Source organism: Pantherophis guttatus, chromosome 1, assembly GCF_059756535.1.
Source record: "Pantherophis guttatus breed Tessera chromosome 1, ASM5975653v1, whole genome shotgun sequence".
Classification (NCBI taxonomy): Eukaryota; Metazoa; Chordata; class Lepidosauria; order Squamata; family Colubridae; genus Pantherophis; species Pantherophis guttatus.
In genome coordinates, this window is record NC_142063.1 from 138,592,439 (window position 1) to 138,614,566 (window position 22,128).

Consider the following 22,128-nt stretch of genomic DNA (forward strand, 5'->3'; position numbering starts at 1 on the left):
CTTTTAAAAACCCACAGAACTGTAGGAATTACAAATATGGCCTGATAGAACACTTAACATAAATATGTTTCATGGCATTGTTTAATTAATATAGCCTTGTATTGTTTATATACACAGGGATCAATCTGTAATATAAAACTAGAACATGGGAATTTGCCCTAGGACATTCAAAATAAAATTTCTTTGCAAGGGATTTTATGATTTAAAGAACAATCACTCAAGATTTTAAATCCCAATGTGAACAGGAAGTCTAGATTTGCTGTAACCTATTCCTTACCCCTTGATCAATTTTGTTGCTGCTTCACTTGACATTGGGCCCAAAATTATGAAAAATGTATTAGAAATATCTGCAACCAGTTGTTGTTTTTTTACTAAGATTTCACAGGCCTTACATTGTTTGCTGTAAGATCTCTCTCTGAAGCTTCCAAAATTAGACTATATTTTGATACTTATAAAAACAATTGCTCATTTTATTTTACTATGCCGCAAAGAACTAATTGGAAAGTGGCATTGGCTTGAAAATTATTGGAAATCCAGCTAATTCAAGCCAAGAAAAAAATGCTGTTCAACTACAAAAAAATAGTCTAGCTCTAAGTTTGCATGTTCACACATATAAACTTAACATCGCATTGCATTTAAATGTTAATTCTAGTGATATAAATGGAACAATACATAGCCAGATCCTATATTTACAGAAAGAAAACTCGATAAATTCAAATTCAAAGAGTTGAAAGAATTTGTAAGGCTTTTCATACCATTTTGTATAAAATATCTTGTGCTTCTTTCGGTGGAAGTTTTGTACTATTTGTTCTAATCTAAAACAATGCCATATATTTTTCCAGGAATTAAAAATATTCAGGAATATTATCATATCCAATTTAACATAACCCCAACTATTTTGTTTTAGCCAAAATACTATCAATGAAGTGTTTCCACATATAAAGCCGCCATGTAATCGTTAACTTTTAAAGCAGCAACTGTGTTTCTTTGTGATAGTGCTAAAGAGTCAATGAATTACAACAGGGGTCCCCAAACTTGGCAACTTTAAGACTTGTGGACTTCAACTCCCAGAATTCTCCAGCCAGCTATGGATAGCTGGCTGGAAAATTCTGGGAGCTGAAGTCCACAAGTCTTAAAATTGTCAAGTTTGAAGACCTCTGAATTATGAGAAATGCTGAAGAAAGTTATAGACTTCTACCCAGTGGTGGGATTCAGCCAGTTCGCACCACTTCGGGAGAACCAGTTGTTAACTTTAAGAGCAGTTTGGCAAACTGGTTGTTGGAAGAAATCATTAAGGCAGAGAACCAGTTGTTAAATTACTTGAATCCCACCACTGCTTCTACCATTTACCTATGTTTTATTAAATAAGAAAAAAAAATGCAGTGAGCCATCTCACCATGGTTTACAATCCACAATTGATGAGGTTCATACAAAAGCTTAAACTAGAGTTACCAAATCTGGGCTGCAAAATCCAGACAGTTCTAGTCACAAATAAATATAGAACATACAGTATATATTTGAAGTCCTCCGTAACTGGTTGAACTAAACTCAAATCAAACTGTATTTTGCTTAATATGTGAAGCCAACTGAGCATTTCTCATTACCCAATTAGAATTCTAAATCTATGTAAATAAAGAAATTGGTATAAAACCAAATTTTAAATGCAAATAGTAATTTTCTTAAAAGAAGAACAGGAACAAAGAATGTGGCTTTCTGATAAAGGAAAGAAAAACCATGCAAATCTCCTACTGAGCATTGAAAAGCAGTTAACTGAAACAGAAAAATTGGTTGGTTTGGTTTAACCAGGTGCCCACTTCCTTAATTTTTCTGAGAAATCAAATCAACTCAAAAAGAGAAATACTAATAATTTTTAATATTCAGCTACCTTTTGTTTTCAGCTAGGATTTTGGTTTGTTGTTGATTAAACACTTCTAGAAAAATAAGAACTGAAATCCTTAACACCAAGAGACCCATGACATTTCTTAATTCTTATTAGGAAATCTGCAACTTGTTGTGAAATAGATTGAGTTTTGTCCAATCTATTCTGTCTGGCTACCAACAGAATATCTGTTAGTGGGATATGCATCTGCTCTAGCCCTCATGCCATGCATTTAGCTTGGAAGAGCTGAGGAACCATCTGAACAAATCTAGAGAAAGTGAAGGGTAAAAGAGATGGATAAATTATTTCATAGATGTTACATGTGGTAAAATAGATTGTCTGCTAAACTTCCCACAAAAAACTGTGGGAAGCCACCCCGCTCCTAGAAAAATGAAATATTTTGAGGAATATTAAAAAGGCAGAATATTATATTTCCTAAAAGGAGAAATGGAGAAACATGTTTTCAGAGGCAGAAAGAAACCCCCACTTTCCTTAATAGCCCACAGCAGATGTCAGCACTTAAGAGATAAAGAGCTTATTGAAAACTAGATAGCTCTATTCATAGGCAAAGCAAATACTGCAGGCAGAAATCTATTCAAGACAGGACATTTTGAAATTCCCTGCAGCAAAGTCTGAACAAAGGCAGAGTGATAAGATTAGCCCTCACTCAAGATCCAACATAGGAAAAAGCCATTAAGCCACAATAGGAATTACCCAACCTCCTTTTATATCACAAGCCCCTTCATTGCATCACCCTCAGAAACTTCAACCAAACCTTGCTCAGACAAACACCTAGGATTTGTACTTTGTCTATAGAGCCAGCTGTGACCCCTACATAACCCCTACATGGCCCCATGGGAGTCTGACAACAGCCAATAGAATGCATGTTCTTGCAAAGGAACAGGAAGCTCAAGTGTGAAGCCCAAGAGAAGGTATAAAAACCCCTGGCTCTCCATTTTGTCAGCTGCCCAGAACCCATGTGGTTCTGCTTCATCAATAAACCATCTTTCCAATCAGCCTCCATGTTTCCAGTGTCTTTCTCCCAGCTTGGAACTGAACCAGATGGATATTTCTTCCCATAAAACTAATTAGGGTTCATCCAGATGAAGGATGGTGCTATCTAGCCCTCTTTTCATGACTCTTAGAGCCCACTCTGAAAGGTGACGGCACTTTTGGATTATTTATTAAATTTGTAAGACTGCTTCATTCTATAACAACTCCAGGAGGCGTACAATAATAAAATCATAGCTAAAGATCAGTTGAGGTGGAAAACACTAAAACAGATTATAAACTCTAACATATTAGAGTTAAAATAAGACCTCAAGCCAACACCCAAATTCCAGTTCTAACTACATTCAGTAACGTAACCCCATCTACTCTGTGTAAACACCTCCAATGGCCCTTGTTTCCAAAGGCTTCCTATCCCTGATGTAGATGTACCATCTTTGAATACGCGTAATGTTTTTATCCCCGAGTGCAACAGACCGATTTACAACATCTGATAAATTAGCAGTCTGGTTCCAGTTGATAAGTAAAAATAAAATATGGTTTGGGAACTGAAATCAGATAATGTGCAGGAGGAGACAACCTAAGAGCACACAGCTTGTCCACATAGCATTATGTTATTATATCCTAACTAACCCCAATATATATCACACAAATTGTAGCTATATAGGCATTACTTGATATCTCATGGGAAAACACCGTTTTGAAAGACGCATTTACAAACTCTAGTGTCTGAAAAAGTTTTAAACCTTAATTTTGAAGTCAGCTGTTTTGCTTGGTCTGCACTTCTGTGCCTGCTCTATGAATCAGAAAAAATATATTGTTAATTTAAAGGAAGAGAGAATATATTTTAAACTTGAACACAAGGGTTTGGGGGTGGACAAATTACACAAAGTGCATTTAAACACTACAATACAAACTCTACCACTTTTGTACATGTCTCACATACACATATATAAGTGTCAGAGCTTCCATCAAGATGTCATGATGTACATTTATTTTTTTCCTGATGAAATCATGGTTTACATTAGATGTCATTGAATATGCATATGCTGCTCCCATGACCATATTCTTAAAGACACACTTGACAAATAAAATTGTCAATTAAAAATCATTTCCTGAAAGAAACTGAACTACTGAGTAATTTTCAAACTTTTTTTTTTTTAGGCCATTTCTAGAACATTGTTTGGAACTTCAAAATTTATCCCAGCAGTGTTTTATTCTTGATATTCCCAGAATATCAATGGAAGAAAACTTGCTGGATTGTTCTTATAACCTACTGTAGCCTTCTCTGCTTTCGGAAAAGGGGAATCCTAAAATCTTAATTACCTGTATCATAAAATTTGTTATAAAACCTGAAAAATCTGCCATTCTTTGGTACTAACATTATGCATAAATTAAGTATGTTACTTTACACATAATTCTAAGAAGTACATATCTGGTATCTAACTACTGCTATAAATTATTTATCTCATAATCTTAGAAGTGAATGATTCAATTCATCCTCAACAATTTCATTTTCATATGTCCAGTCCAATTATGAAAATATTGAATGTTTAAATGCAGCCTTCTGATTTGAAGTTTTTGCTGTTAAAACATCTAATATAACCATCTGTTTTATAAGACAATAGATTATATTTAAAAGAAAGCTAAAGGTTTTATGCAGAAGTGAGATTAATTTTTCAAGCACTGTCAGCAACAGTGATGTGGCCATGTAACTGTATGACTATAAATCATATCCAAAACAAAAGGAATTTATGACAACAGAAGCATTTTTTTTTTCCTCTAGTGGGGAGGAGGGAGGTTAAGAGTAAGATCAAGACAGGAAATTGTTCTTGTTAAGCTGAAAGATCATGTAATTGTTTATTTGGGAAAACTCTGATTTACCTTAAACTATGTGCAAGGTTGGAATGAGAAGGTCACCATATATTAAATTGCAGTCCAGTAGACAACCAAGGTCAACAGCAAATTTTCTGGAAGTTTTTACTAGAGAGACCTCAAGCTTTTTGTATTCACAAAAATATGGTTAAGATTTCCCCCTGGGGCACCTAACTCCAGAGTATATAAAGCAAATAAAACAAACCACATAAACCAGAGTGTGTTGAAGGATATTAATTTAAGATCTTATATGTTACTGGGTCAGAACAGCAAACCAATGTTGCTTTAAATCTTCCTATAAAGTTCCTGGTGAGGTCCCACAAAACCTTTGGGCTAGGAAAGCTGGAAAATTGAGTTGACTGGCTAAATTCAGACATGCAGTGGGTGGCCTTGAGCAAACTGTTCTCTCATATTCAGTTTCTCTAGGGAAGGAAATCAATATAGCTGTTATACAATAGTTGAGAAGTTAAAAGGTGGATTTGTACAAGTCATTGCATTAACATAAAGCTGAGAAATTTTGAGGACTCTGTGCTAAAACTTTAGTATATTTCTTTTTTTCCATCATATAAGAAATATGTGGATCACAGATATTTAGAGCTGTATTTTCAGGATAGAACTCAAAAGATGCAATGTTTTAAATTGTGAAGCACTCCATGTAAGTCTGTTGGATATTCACACATTTATTTTTACTTTCACATCTCATCTAAAGCAATATGGTTAAGGTGTATTTTTAAGACGTGTGCTTAGAGATTTATCTACTGAAGCACCAACACTCCTGTATGCCTTGTTTCTAGAGGCCCTATGTTAAAAATCTAGACACCAATGAGAACCAGCTTCTTCCATCCTAATTTAATGTCCTTAGTCTCAAATTATGAAAAACAATTGTTTGGGGTACATGGGTCTTATGAAGATCTTATGAGACTAAACCACAGGTTAGTCTAATAGTTAATGCACCAGGCTAGAAACCAGGAGATTTATCAGTTCTAATCCTGCTTTAGGCATGAAAACTAGCTGGGTGACCTTAGGTCAGTCACTCTGTCTCCGCCCAACTCACCTCACAGGGTTGTTTTTGTGGGGAAAATTGGATTGGAAGTAGTATTGGATATGTTCTCTCCCTTGAGTTATGTATAAAAATAATACAGTCGGGATAAAAATCTAAAAAAACATGGCGGTCAGAGGCAATTTGTTATAATGGGAGCAGTCAATCAAAAAAACAGTCTTTGACCAGATGGTGAAGTAGCAAGCTTCCTTTTCATTGTCTAGTAATTTGGGCTTTTTCTTTCTTGGCCAGGCAGATACACTATGAGTCTGTCACAAGGATGTTGATATTCATGAGAATCCCAGGAGCATAATCAGGATACCAAAGGCCTGGGATTTGTCTTGGGAAGGAATGTGCCCACTGCATATTGAGGCCCACAGTCACTGTTTACCCATGATATTAAAGAGCACTAGCAAACAATTTTGCTTTGCAACAATCAACATTTCTGATTTAAACATTACCTTGGCACACTTGGCCCGATTCATCACAAAAGAGGACAAGTTATTATGGAAAGAGTTAGCAGTTGAGATAGCCATTTAACCCAACTGTCAATTCTCCAATGCATTTATCCTCCACAATAGTGTTGCATTCAGCTGTAAATCTAATTTGAGATACCCGCTAATTCTTCTATGGGACTCTATTAAGAACCAATCCTACCTGACTTCGAATATTCATTTCTCTTAAATGTAGTCCTTGACTTACAACCACAATTGAGCCCAAATTTCTGTTGCTAAGCAAGGCAGTCATTAAGTGAGTTTTGTCCCATTTTACAACCTTTTGCCACAGTGGTTAAACGAATCACAGCAGTTGTTAAGTGAATCATGCAGTCATTAAGTGAATCTGGCTTCACCCAATGACTCTTCTTGTTGGCAGCCAGCTGGGAAGGTTACAAATGATATCACATTTGTACAATTGTCATAAATACATGCCAGTTGCCAAGCACCCAAATTCTGATCATGTGACCATGGGGATGTTACAACAGTCATAAATGTAAAAATCTGTCATAAGTCACTATTTTTAGTGCCACTGTTAACTTTGAATGGTCACTAAATGAACGGTTGTCTACATATTATTTTTAATTATAATTATTGCTATTATAAAACATCTCAAATTCAGGCCACTAGGACATTTTAAACAAATAATACTGCAGAATATAAAATCTTCATCTGGGCTCAATGTTACATTCTCATGGGTTCCATTCATTTCATTTAGACACAACTTTAAATGGGAACACTTTCTGACAATAAAATTATTGTCCGATAAAAATTGGATACAAGAATATCTTCTTCAAGAATACCTACTCATTTCTACTGTTCTGAAAAAGACTGGACACCACATTTAAACAACTGCTTAAGTGTCACATTTTAGAATGGATGCTACTTTAAAAGAATATATGCTTCGGTCAGTGGTGGGTTGCCCCCGGTTCGGACCGGTTCACAAGAACCGGTAGTAAAACTGGCAGGAGGCTCCGCCCACCAACCCGGACCTCGTCAGGAAGCTTCTGCACATGCATGCGGTCCCGTTGCGAACCGGTAGTAAAGGTAAGTAGAACCCACCCCTGGCTTGGGTGATGAACTGCCTCAGATCTATCAAGGTTCAAAGAGAACAAAGTTCGCTCACTTTTTATTAGTAATATTTCTCACATAGGGCTGTTAGTACTAGGAAAAAGTACTCAATATTACAATACAAGAATTGATTTTCATAGCAGGTTCCCAGATGTGAAAACAGCTTGTGCTTTGTACTTTTTCTAGACATGCATTATTTGTGCCCAATATGTTTTCCTAGATAGTAAATCTTGTCTTCTCCCGATTTCTGTGTTCTACAATCACCAAGCTCTAGTCAATTAAATACACATTCCATTTCTTATCATGATGCTAGCTCTTCTAAAATGGAAAGAACTGAGTCATACTTTGCTGATCAGAGCATTGATGGTAGAAGGTGCAAGAATGAAATTGTGCTCACGGCAACAAATGCACTAAGTTGTTACATGTAACATATGATCAAAATCAAATACGAGTACAAAAGAGAAAATGAGAATATGATGGATGAGATTTATTTTTAATATTTGCTCATACTTGAAAACATAAAAACACAAGAACCGTTCAACAGCAATGTAAATAGTTCAAATATTTTATAAATTGGTGATATTACAACAGCATTTGTTAATACTACCAGCATTTTTTCATAATCAATTACTTCTGTCTTTACAAATATCATTATAGATATCTAAATGTAGAATACAGATGTTTAAAACATTTGTGTGTTTTCTTTATATCACATATGTATACATACACATTCATTTTTGATGATGCTTTGTCATTTATTTTTCCTTTTCATTCTACATTTTTCATTTTGAAAATCATATGTATGATGTTTGTTCCCTTTTGGAAATGGAATTCCAGATCTAAGTTCAACTACCAAAATTATCCTTCCAAACCTTATCATGCAAATTATGTTGGAACAGGCAAGTGGGCTTCACCCAATAGGCAAAAAGGCTTTTATTCCACCAACCATTCCTTCAGTTATCCTAAAACCATTCAGGGCTTTAAATATTAAATAAATAAATGCTCTTTAAATAAAGCAAATCAACTAGGACACAAATATGAAACCAGTGAAACTTTTTCAACAAGGCTTTGTATACATCTCTGGACTGAGGGCTAATGAACTCATGAATAATATAAATAAGAAACAGTAGTATTATCTCAAAAATATGATAGGTTACAAGATGTCTACCAAGAACAGATATACCAAAGGTCATTGGCTGTAACTTTTGGCAGTAACTCTAGCTTCTCATCCTGACTATATCTACCCAGCTTAACATTCTTTTCTTTAAAAGTCTCATTTTTAAAATATGACATTCTAAACTACTGTAGACTTTAATCAATGACTCTGTGACTATTATGGTTAAATTCCAAAAATAATTAAGCCTCTTAGGTTTTACAGTCCAAATTATTAAAATATCCCAAAACAAAGAAAATGTATCTGCACAAGAATTTTCACCAACATCAGTAATGTCCGGGCTGAGTACAACTTTAAATTGAATTGAGATGGAACATAAATCTTAGATAAACATTTCTATCTGAATTTGTTCACATCATGTTTTTCAAAACTAGCTAAGATTATACTGACATGTCAAAATATACTTTCTCCTGCTCACACAGCTTTTTTTATCAAGCTTAAATTTCTGAGAAAAGAAATGTACATTAGAAAAAAGAATTGGGCAAATTTATTCCACTTCATGTCTTGAAAGCTGTAATTAAAATTCAATATTGCATTTTACATATGGATTTTTATTTGAAACTCCTGTCATGACTAAAATCTTAAAGCTTAGCTAGTTTAATAGAGCCCAATAAAACAGCTCTATTGAATTATACCAAGCCACTGTAGTACACCAGGCTGGAATCTGCTTCTCTTTTATTCCTGACCACCGTACTAAGTTTTAAACCAACAATGTGTGGTTAGCATCCAAGAACTATTTATGCACAGCATAGAAACTTTCAAAAGCCACCCTTCTTCCTTCAAAGAAAGTGCATACATTTACACCTCAAGTATTTCCCTCCAGTCTGCTATTCCTATTGTCACAGTGTTATGTGCTAACAGATCTGCACACACTTGCCAAATATCACTCACTAGAAACTGAAACACCCCCCACAATATGGATCCATTTTAAGAGGGTTTTTTTTTCGTTTAGTGTCGGTCTCCTATCCATAAAAGACTGTACGTACATACTCAAATGCAAAAAGACTATACGTACATACTCAGATTTTTATAGTTAATTCTTGTTTATACAGCAAGATAACTTTGTAATATACATTACAAACAATAGCTATAAACAACATAAAGTTCTACTTTATATTTATATAAATATTAAATAAATATTAAATAAATCTTAATAATGTGTGTGTGTATTGGTAATATACCGTAATTGTCATATGACTTAACCATGGGTTGGGCAAGTCTATAGCTTTCTTTATGCCTAGCTGCTCCAGCATATCACATAATGTTCCTGAACATCAGCAGAAAACTTTGCTAGCTTCAAGTCTCTTCCTCAACATTTCCTAAAATGATCAAGCTGAATTTCACATCAATCCAGGCATTGATAAGTAGTGTATGTGTTAAGATTTAGAGGGAAAAAATTAAAGACACCAATGAGAGTATCTGTTTTCCATAATGAACTTTAAGGCCAAAGCATATAACTACTGCATTTACAATATATGATTTAAGATTGATAATTAGCTTTAATTCCATAAAACATAACATAGCATATTTATGTGATGTTTCCCCACATCTTCTTCTTCTTCTTTTTTTTTTTTTTAGAGAAATGAATCTATAGATGAAAAATCATTAATTCTCAAGCTGGAATAATATTCAGACTTTCTTCCATAGGAAAAAAAAAATCCTATACAGTTTCAAGTATAAAAAAGGCCTTATTCATACAAATTTCTGAAGAAATAGTATAGCTGCAGCTATCATACTTGGGTTGCACAAATCCAAAGAACTGAGCCTGTTTGGCCTAGTGGCTAAGGTACCAGACTAGAAAGCAGGAGTTCAAGTCTTGCCTTAGCCATGAAAGCCAGCTGGTGACTTTGGGCCAGTCACTCTCTTTTAACCCAATCCACCTCAAAGGGTTGTTATTGTTGTTGTGAAAGCAGAAGGAAGATGTGTTTGATATGTTCACTGCCTTGAGTTGTTTGTAGAAGTAATAAAGGTGGAATACAAGTAAATAAAACAGCAGCAAGGATACAAAAGATTCTTTTCCTTTATATCTAGTTGTTCCAGTGTTTTGCAGGCCAAATACAGTAGCCTTAAGTTCAGACTACTGACACATTTCAAGCAGTTTTCCAGGAATGCATTGATGGGCAAATGTTGCAATTCTATTTCTGTCTATACTTATTAGGATATTAAAGGACCCTTAATACTACAATCTATTTCCTTTCGGTTTCCCAGCCTCTTTGAAATCTCCCTTTAAGGATCATTTCTTTCATGTCTTAAGATGTATTACAGAAGGGCAATTCCTACCTTTATTTCAAAATAATGTGCGCAATTATCAGTAATCTTGAAAGAACAGGCCTGAATGCTTTGTATTTTTAAACAAATATATATAGTGAGAAATATATATCTCTCTCTCCCTTCACAAATATTAAAATGGGAGGCAACATAAAAGCCCTGAATCAGAAATGACTGAACTGAGAATTGGCACATCATAACGGATAATTTTATTATCTGTTAACTTTTAATCTTCTACTTCACAATTTGTCTTCATTGGCTTTATTGCAGTTAAAACGCGTACCGAGTTGCAAATCAGCAAAACATTTCACGATTGGCAAAAAGCTGAATTTGTTCAACTCTCCTACCAAAACACATTAGTGTCTGCCGTTTAAAAAGTCATTTATGTAAGGGCACATCACTAGTCTACTACTCTGAGCAGCTATGCAGAGACGTTGGCTGGATCATACCTCACCCTAACCTATAATGTGAACTTTGATTTTGACTTGAGGTTGTTTCAGTAAACCCATTGTGGCTTATTCAACAAACCAGGGATCAGCAAGCTATAGATTGCACAGCAACTCCAGCCTTGATAAGGCTTTTACACTGCACCTTTTTTTTATGGATGGCCATATCACCATAACAGGCACTTTCTGAATAAGCAGTTTCTCTCATGATGGCCACGGTCTTCCCACACCCTCTACATTTCCACCCTGCATTCAGGCCATAAAAGTTAAAGACTCCTGCCCTGCTTCCACAAATGGAGAAATTATCACTGGCAGCGCTAAAATAAGTGATGATTCCACATAACTTAGAAAGCCACAAAACGTAATGGGGCTGATCAGAAAGGCAGATTTAAGAGTGCTTCAAAGAGTAACCTCTCTTGTAGCAGCTCAGCATGTGCAACCATCCAGGCCAATCCTGTTCATCTGCTCGTTCAGCTTTTTCCAGCCTGGGCCCTTTCCTACATAAGACTACAATTCCCATCTACAAAGCCCCCTGGCACGGTGGCTGGGAATGATGGGCACTGTCATCCACTGTCATAAAGGGCACCAGTTTAAGAAAGGCTGGCCTTAGCATCTTCAAATACTGGATCCTGGTGCCAAATCCTCTAACTGGAGATTTATTTATTTATTCTTATATTTCCAGAGATGCCACAGAATAAGCTGAGCCCTTTTGCACCTAGAGCAAGAGGCTCTGCTACTGAATGGTTCAGCGTTAATTTCCCTTGCCCGGTTAGTGTAGGAAAGGGAGATTTTTACTCAACAGCCGGAGTCACCTTCGGTAGGAAAGCAGCGGGTCTATGCTGCTTTTTGAAAGATTTTAAAAAAGAGAACCACCCTATTCAGAATACCAAGGACCCTCGTTTTAAAAAGATGCCCGGCGCGGGTCGTTTCCGCAGCGCTTTGGTTTCCAAACGAGCCGCTTAAATTCGCATCCTCTGACCTGCGCGGGGCAAGCAAGGACAGGCCCTCTGCACTCGAGCAGGAGAACTCTTGCTAATAAAGGGGAACATTTGTAGCTCAGGGTTCAAATGAGCTCTCTTGAGCTTGGCTGTTTTCTTGCAGACGTGCACCTAGCACCCTTGTAACTCTCTCTCTCACTCACACACACACACAGAGCACCGCTTCGCCTGGACCGCGGAACTATGTGGGAGAACATCTGAACGCTTAGTCAAGCCCCACTTAAGAGAAAATCAGAATGGGCGAAAGGAAAAAGGGAGAGGCTTGGTAAAAAGCGGCCTGCGCCGCCATGCCAGAGGCCGCTGGGCCGGTTAAGAAAATGAAACCGTAAAGGTTGAGTAGTTTGCAAGCTTGGGAGATGACTACTCCCCCACCCCACCCCCCCAAAAAATAAACACTCCCCTCCCGCAAGTGTATATTTTCTTTCTTTCACACGCAGGCGCGCTCGGCGACCGCTCCTGGGTCAGAACTCAAGCAGCCTCTCCGCGGCAGCCTCAGCTTCCTTGCGAAGGAACCGCGCTTCGTTGCAGCTCGCTCTCCCTCCCTCCCGCTCGTCGGGCCTCTTCTTCTGGAGAGAGGCAGCCGGGCTGTCTAGGTAACCTAGCCCGTAGGCCCTCCGCCTTTTCCCCTCCTCTTCCGACCTGCGGCGCCGAGCTGGCAAGCGCGCACCGAACTCTTCCCCCCTTCCCGCCCCGCTTGGCTCTCGCGCGGCCCAGGCTCCTTACCCCACCCAGAGGGGAAACTCACCTCCTCCTTGTTGGTCCCTCCTGGAGGCCGGCAGGAGCAACGCGCTGCCTTCCCGGCTCCTCCCTCTCGCTCTCCGCCCCGACGCGGAAGGAAGAGCCCGGCGCGGCGGCTTCGTTTCTCTTTCTGCCTCTTGCGCGCGTTGCGGTTCTTCGGAGCTTCCTTCGCCTGCCCCGTTCCCGATTCATCCCCCCCCCTTTCTTTTTTTTCTCTCTCTCTCCCACCCCAAAGATTGGAAAAAAGAGGTGCCTGGTGGTGTCCCCAAATCTTCCGACAGCTGGCCTTACTCAGGAGTCAGCGTTGCCGTCCACAGAGTATTTTTATTTTGGGAGGAGGCGGGGGCGAGCTAATGCCTTTTCGAAAAGACGTCGCGCCCCTTCGACCGAACGGCAATTTTTTAAGCCGCGATCCCGCTTTCCCCAGGCTGAATTTCTCAGCTGCGGAGCTGAGAAATTGAAGCTGGGATTGACACTGTTTGGAGTTATTGTGAAATAACTTGGTATTAATGAAATGAAGAGGGGGAGGAGGGAGAGAAACAGAGAGAGAGAAAAAACAATCTTTTGCTAAAGGATTCAGAAGAGAAAACACTATTAGTAGTAACTAACCGGTTCATGGAATAGGAATGTTGATATCTAGAAGCATTCTTCCTGTAGTCTAATGTATGGTAGTAATACCACTAATATTAAACTAGGTTTTGTGATAGGCTGACTGCATGGTGCATGGTTATATGAACACCAGTATTGTGCACAATATAGCAGGGCTTATTTCAAGCACAAGTGAAGAAAATTGTAGCTGTAATGTTAGAAAACCATCAGGAAAGATAGGGTCACAGGTTAAAGATGATGGATGCCTAACTGTCCTGAATATCTAGATTACGTTTTTCAGTATTAGTTTCCAAAAGTCTTAATTTGCACTCTTAATTTTGATATTTCGATTGAGGCTTCATAGCAGTGGTGCAACTTACTGTGGGGTTTTACATAAATGAGAGTGGTATATTCATATTTTAATAATTTCCCTTTGAGCCTCAGTATCAAGAGAGAGATCTGACTCCAAATTAGTTAAAGTCTCATTAAAACTCTGACCAGGTACTGAAAAGTTGCCATAACATTCCACACGAGTTTGCTCAGAAACAAACCTTGTATGTCTTTGGCCTTATCCACAGCCCTCTGTGTTTAGGTCTGTCTTATTAAATAAATAACTATGCATCCATGTGTTTCTCTCAAGTTTAAAATTAGCTTTAGATAAAATGGAATTTAGCGCACACAAACGATTAATGGGGTCAAATTATCACAACAATGAGATTGGTAATAAATGTAGTTAAGAGTCCTCCTCCCAATAAACCTGACAATCAAAAATCTATTTTAAAAAACTGAAGTAAATACAGATTGCAGATTTCTAACAACGCAAGTGGCTTTTATCTGTAAAGATGTTAGTTTTGATATATTAGAATAAGAATTCTTTAGCCATTATTTCACTGTCTTTTTTATAGAATGTATAAAGTTGCAAGAAATTGTGTGCGCTCTATATGGGAAGAAAAGGGAGCTGTTAGATGAAAAACAGCCTTATCAGCATAGTAATAAAATGTTAAATTGGACAATGAACATGAAGAATCAGTGAATTGTGTCTATCTCCAGAGCTTTATATTGTCTCCAGTACCAATTTGTCATTTAAAATCATGCTGCCAACCATTACCATTTTACTCTGAATATCAGTAGTGTAACTGGGCAAGGCATCGAAGGCTGCTCAGTTAAGTTGAGAAACCCCCTGTGACCCACAAGTTTCCCGCCTCTGCAATATGAGATGAATCAGCCTATAAAGAGTTCAGATCAATACAACTAACTGAAGGAACATGCATTGCTTGCCACGGCTAACAAGAGGTAGCCACCTTTGTACTGGTGGTGTTTCATCAGTTACATTTTTCAAGGCATTTGCAAGCACAATCAATCAGTGCACTGGTGAGGCATGCAATAAATGCAGCTGCTAAGTGGGCTTTTTCTCAGGGCTACCATTTTTAAAATTGGGCAGCTATAACTTCTATGTTTAGGTATTATCCCAGACTATTCCTGTCTGCTGCTGTAGCAACAAAAAAGGTTGTTTACCAACTCTCTGATTGCCAGCTACAATTCTTGTCTCCAGAAAGCACATCTGAATATAGACAGTATATCCTAAAGTTTGGGAAATTTAGCCTTGAAAATGTCACGAGGCTTGTGACATATGCTCAAAGCGCCACAAGTCTTTCTGAACAGCATTATGAATGACCTAGCCATTGCCAAATTCTTCATTTTTGGAAGGTCTGTGCCTGTTCTCTCTAGCAGCTCAACCCACATAGATCTCCAGTGTTTCCTGTTTACTTCGCATGAAGTGGGCTATAGTGTGTGAAAGCATGATATACCACAATCAATGTATTAGTCTATTTGGTGTCACAAAGCCCTTTGTGGATGACAGAAAACTGTTCTAATGAGTAATACGCCTCAAAGATGCAGTTGTGTTTAATGCAAAAATAGAATATTCATGGTGACATTTCTTTTTTGTTATTTCATTAAAGCCATTCAGAACTATTTGGGAACTGCTGTTTTTCGCAGTATGTTTAGGATTATGCCTTTCTTAATGTGACACAAGAAAATTGTTATCAAAGCTATTCTATTTTCTGCTTCACTCTAAAACCTTGATTTAAAAAATATATATTTGTTACAATCATGTTCTTCTGTGCTTCCTTCTAAGTTTTTTTGTTTCTTTGTTTTGTTTTGTTTTTGAAGTAGAAATGTAAAACTATCATAAGACTGGGATTTCCTACACCTTTTCTAAGTCGGTGCGGGAAACTTGTACTAAACATATGAGAAGAATGACCATTTATTAAACATGATCCTTAATTGAACACTTGTGAGTTACTCCTCCTAAATTTTTATGTTTTCTTTACATGGAGTGGAGAATGTGTATAGCTCAAAGCTGAATTGTAAGGTTCTTGGTGTTAATTGGTTTAGTTAAAGATGACTACTATTCATTTCTGTGAATCTGTAACAAAGGTTTCCAGTGGTAAGATCAAGAGTCAGTTTGGTCCAGTAGTTAGAAATCAAATGACCATGAGGTCTAGTCCCACCTTAACCATGAAAGCCAGCTGGATGACTTTTGACTCTCTCTTAGGCCAATTTACCTCACAAGGTTGTTGTTGTGGGGAAAAATAGGAAGAGGAAGGTGTGCTACATATGGTTTACTGCCTATTATTTGTAAAAATAAAGGCAGGTTATAAATACATAAAAATAAAATAATGTTCTGGCTGTTTTACACTTCAGAATATCCTTTATATATCTTCGTATTTTGACAGATAAATATAATATGGCCCTAAATACCAGTAAAGTTGTTAATCTCTTATGAGAAATGTTCATACTTTTCTTCCTCATTCAAAGCACCTCCTGCTTTATTTTGAGAGACCTAATAGCTGCAACTCCCAGGAAAATTAAACATTGGACATTTAAGAGGGAACTGTTTGTGGCCATCAGCGTCTCTTGAGGTACCATGAATGAAATACCATTTTTTTTTCTAATTGGCCATCAGGCTGGAGACAGATATTGTAACATTTTCTTTAGAATATTTTTCTACTTCTGTTAATTTGCATACCAATGAAATAAAAAGGCACTTCCTGCCAGTAATTAGCTGGACTCCTGAATTTAAAGAAAGCAAAGGGCTACAACATGAGGGTAAAGAGAGATGGTACCAAGGAAGCTGCAGAAAGCAGCCACTCCTCTTACACTCAGAAAATGCTTTGGGTTTTGAATTTTAAGCTGGCAACTCTTTCATTTTATGTGACAAGAATTAGCTATTTTCCTGGTCTAACAAGTATTCCCTTAATGAGTGCTTTCAGTACTTTTGTCACAGCAAAACCGGATCTGTTCTAAATCCAGCTAGGCTGCTCTGGAGATGGACGATTGTTCTCTCCTAAACTGCAAAAATTTAGGCATTCATGAATTTCATAGCCTAATGTACCTCTATTCCAGCCAGAACAAGGCAGACAAAATTTGAGGTTCTCTAGATAAGTTCACATATCTAGAGTATGAAGGACTTGATATATACCTTTATATAAATGATTTTTATATAAATCATTCTGTGTCACTGGATTTCATAATGACATATGGGTCAGGTATAAGGGTATGAGACTCTCGGTAAGCTCTCCAGGGTCACGCTTTAGTGAGATGGGTGGCAACCAATTCAATAAATAAAATAGCAATGGCACTTAGACTTACCGTATTTTTCAGCATATAAGACGCACCAGAGCATAAGACGCACCTACCTTTTTTGGTTGTTTTTTTAAAGTTTTGTTTTATTTTTTAGACAAACATACAAGCATACAATGTATTTTCTTTGAACAGAGTGTTTGGCTGGTTCACAAATTTAAACAGTGTTTAGTCATTTCAATTAAATTTACAATTCTATATTTCCTTTTTGCCATATTTATTCCTCATCTATTTTTTTTAAAAAAACCAATATTACCCTTCATTCTCATCTCTAATCTTAATGAAATTCAATTTTTCCCTTCTATTCTATATTATACCCCTTCCCATTGTCATCTATTTTTATATCCATCCTCACACTGGTTAATTATTTAATATTACAATTGTTTAATACAAATTCAACATTTCTATATAAATCAATTAGTTATAACTATGTTTTTTGTATATTAATCAATATGAACATGAATATTCCAATTATTTCTATGCAATCCAATTTCTTACAAATCAATTAATTATATTTACCAATAATAATAAACCAAATAATTTTCCCCATATATTCCTCCAAACCACAACTTAACCATTTCTGCTTTCAACACAATATACAATTAATAGTATCTCAATTATTACAATTCCCTAGTTAAATAGAACTTTTTTTCTTTTGTGTTTTAAAATCTTGAACTCTCCTCTTTTGCCCTAAATTTCCCATTGTTTGCACCTACCTTTTTTGGTAAGAAAAAAGAAAAAGAAATCTCTCTCTGCCTCATTTTGTCATGTTGCAGCAAAGAACCTGCTTTACTTTTAGTTTCGTTTTTTCACCATAGCTAGGGGGAAAAAAATCTGCTCCAACACTTTTTGCAGCAAGCAGGAGAGCCCTGCGCAAAACAGCTGAGAGCAAATCAGCTGAGAGTCGGGAGGCCGATCTAATCAACTTGTGCTAATTAACCTATGCTGAAGCTGAAAGGGGGTGTTTTTTCTTGCTGTTTGCTTGCAAGAAGGTAACTGCTGCGAGGCACAGGACAAAGGGTGGGGGCCAGTGGGTGAGCAGGGTTACATTCGGTGTATAAGACGCACCTAAATTTTCACCCCCTTTTGGGGGGTAAAAAGGTGCGTCTTATACTCCGAAAAATATGGTATATATCGGTCCATAGTGTTGCACAGCATTCTCTGAGCGGTTTACAATGTCAGCATATTGCCCCCAACCATCTGGGTCCTCATTTTACTGACCTCGGAAGGGTGGAAGGCTGAGTCAATCTTGAGCCCTGTCAGGGTCGAACTGTGCGCTGTGAGCAGAGTTAGCCTGCAATACTACATTCTAACTACTGTGCCACCACACAAAGTGGTTATCATTTATAATAATAAATAAAAGTCCATTTAGGATACTGGTGGGTAGCATTACAAGGTTTGGAGGTTGTCATTCAGTTCCTTTGCCTTTCAGAAACTTGCAAGGGACTGCCTAAAGAAAAGATAACATCACTGGTTTGACAGCTGGTTTTTTTCTTAAGTTTTCCCCCCTTTTTTTCAGGAAGAGGGATGTGGAGGATGTGAGCAAGACATCCCTTTTCCATTTTTACTCCTGCATTGCGTACAACCTGACAATGACCTCAGATTGCTCTATCTGTCCCAGTTTTCTGCTCTAGTTGAAGTATTCTGCCCAATTTATTAAAAAGAGCTCTGGAATGTATAGCTATATAAATCAGCAAAGAAAAGGCAAAGATTTAGCTGTATGCTTCAACTTGATTCTCTTTGCGTGTGTAGGCAAGGGAGGTATGGGAGCAAATTTTGTTAGATGCCCACCTTCTCTTTGAAGCCTATATACCTTGGTTTTGCTTGACAAGTTCTACTGATTGGGACTTTTGTTCTAGTTTAAGTTCCTGAAACTAGCTAAATAGCCTCGATATTTGGTGGATTGAGAGTGTTAAGGATGGGAAACAGTTGCCACACACACACACACACACACACACAATTAAACTGAAAATACAAAACTCTTTTGACCAAAAACATACAGTATTTAAAGGGTATTATAGAGCAGGGTGCTTTGGGGAAGGGAGGCATTGAATCGGACAATTCCAAGAAGTCTCGTGTTCCTTTTTCATCCCTAATTTAGGAAGGAAGATAAAACACAAAAGTTAACCATTTTTCACTAAAATTGGGTAGCACAAGTTTGAGCTGCTTGGTGAACATTTGACTTTCATGGCTTATGCACTCTTCTGCTAATACAAAAAAATACATAATTTCTTCCCAATCATAATTCATCAGTGAATTTCAGTGAGAAATTCAACTTTATTAACCTCATGAATAGGTTTGAAGAAAGTGTCTAATTTTAACTGAGTCTTGTAAATATCTAGCTTCTGTTTGATTATCTGCTGAATGACATGTAAGTAGTGCAAAAACACTGAGGTTCATTGAGGCAGGTCCTCATTCTTGCCCCTTTTATCCCACGTACCATATCTAATCTCATTCACCACCATGATTGGGCAGAAAGGATCACCTTCATCCTTCTCTCACCAATAAAAAACAATTGATGGGTTTTTGACTGTTTGCTTTATGGTTCCATGGTAGACACTGATTTCAGGTCCATGTCCATACCCATGTTATAAAGCAGCGTTCCCCACCCCCCAAGTCATTTGCAAACATGGAATTTTTTACTATCCAAGTTTCAGGAAAGTTGAAGATTGCTGACATCTGCTTTTAAGGTTTTATAATATACAGTGCCCTCTTCTCTCTTTTTTTTTATCAGATTCATCCTCCGGTGTAACTATCATTTAATCCAAAATATCTTCCTATACACTCTTTCAGTTGCCAAAATTACTATTTGGTCCATGGGCTGCATGGTGAATATTACATTTTTTTTTTCTTAGCAAACATGTACTCAAGCTTTCTTTGTTCTGTGAGGTTTTTTTTTTTCCTGGTGGATGAGCAGGAGCACTCCCAAGAGTTAGGATATTATGATCAGCTCATTTTGATATCTTCTGACTTTTGGCATACTGGAGAACCAGCCTTGTAAAAGTGTTGATGTACACCACCTCTTCTGTGAATTAGAATACGTAACTGGCAGTTGATGTGTGATGCCTTTTGACATTCTTGGACAATGCAACTTGCCAACTATGACTATATTAATCTTTGCAACCCATCAGCACAAAGTAAAGTTGAGATCATCTCCATGCCAATCTTTTGCTCTGTTCTTGCTGTTTCATGCTCAAATGTCTGAGTTCTCTTGGGAACTGAGTGTCAGAAGAAGCCAGTCTTGTTGGCACTGTAAATCTGTGACAGTATGAGACATTCATCATTGATTAGTTTCTGTAGGCTTCCCGAATGGTTCTCTCTTCTTTGGCACATTGAAAGGTTTGTTGAAGGTTCATTTGTCAGCAGTTCCATGGTATCTACACAATTGCCAACACCATTCATCACTGGCTTTGAAACATAATGTTCAAGAGGTTAGCTATTGTATTAACTTATCATAGCTCTGCTCTATATACATAACACCACAAGAACATCGTCAAAGATACTACTTTATTGCTACAACGTCAAGTGGTGTTTTTGTACCCTTTTGTTTTCCTGTCCCAACTTCAACAATTTTAGTGGTAGCATTTTGTTTTGTAATATCTGGCATGGTGCACTAGGCAATCCTGATTCTAATTTTTCAACCAAGTCAAATTTTGATTGCATTCAGATTTATCCTTTTCCTGGTCCCCTTTGAAGACGTGAAGCTTTAATATAGTATTTATAGAATAATACAAATACCCCAAATCAAAAAAGTTATCACTTATAAAAGATGCAGACATTGCCACTGTATGAAACAGTAATGCGCAGAAGACTTAATCCTTTGAGGATGTACAGAAGTTGCTACTACTACTAAGACATTCAATAATGTCCCTTGGGAGTGAATTCCAAATTCAGATTGTATTCATTGTATTCAGAATTTTTTTGAATATGAGTTCATAACATTGAGGTTTTATAACATTGTGCGCTATAGGCCATGAAAAATATTTTGTTATTGTTGCATTAAACTTAATTCCAGTTTTACTCCTTCCCCAGCGTACAAGATTAAATAAGACTTTTCAGCTTTTCATTTCTAACCATTTGTAATGTGTTATATCTGTCAGCTATCTTACTTCTGAAAGTGTTGTGCAGAGGTTTAAAAATATTTATGCAATCTCATGCATGCTATGAGGGCTGACATAAGCACTGTTACACACAAAGAAGGGTGGGGGGAACTTGCTTTATTGCAGTATTACAAATACCGTCTTCCTGTGCCATTTAAAATTTTCCTTACAACTTTGTTGGTAGTGATGATTTATTTATTGTACTTAAGAACCGCCCAACTCTCTCGCAGAAGGACTCTTGGCATGAACTTGGCATTCAGACAGTTGGGATGTAAGCAGCAAGGCAAGCAGTTTTTAAATGTGATGTCAGTTTCCCCAACCTTGTGCCCTGCTCATATACTGGAAGTACAGTTCACAGAATCTCCAATTTCAACCACACTAGTTTCCATTTGAATTTATTTCTTTTCTTTAAAGGCAGTTGGGTTTGGGACAATTACTTTATTAAGGAATATCTCACACTACCCACACTCTTTCAAAAGGCAACAAAGCTGAAGCATTTTTATACCACATAGACCAATCTATGCATAGTTTATTAAGTAGGTAGATGATTATCATATGGATTGCACCAGTGAGGCTAAAACCAATTTCGTTGTATACACGATGTACCAGGACAATAAAGGCTATACTATACTGTACTGATACTATATTGTACTATACTTATACTTATACTTATACTTATACTATACTATACTATACTATACTATACTTTTACCTATACTTATACCTATACCTATACCTATACCTATGCTATGCTATGCTATGCTATGCTATGCTATGCTATACTATACTATACTATACTATACTA

The 22,128-nt window shown here is 37.1% G+C and overlaps 1 protein-coding gene across 12 annotated transcripts in view; it reads right to left on the reverse strand.

Moving 5' to 3' along the window:
- QTMAN (queuosine-tRNA mannosyltransferase) overlaps positions 1-17,962 on the reverse strand; it is a 256,090-nt gene extending 238,128 nt beyond the window's left edge. For 11 of the 12 annotated variants that reach the window (XR_015731115.1, XR_015731114.1, XR_015731113.1 and 8 more), the window contains exon 1: positions 12,998-17,962. The gene's annotated coding sequence lies outside the window, so the exon portion shown is untranslated. The remainder of the gene's footprint in view (positions 1-12,997) is intronic. The other variant, XM_034424634.3, reaches the window with a different exon arrangement.
- Positions 17,963-22,128: the final 4,166 nt, after the last annotated feature.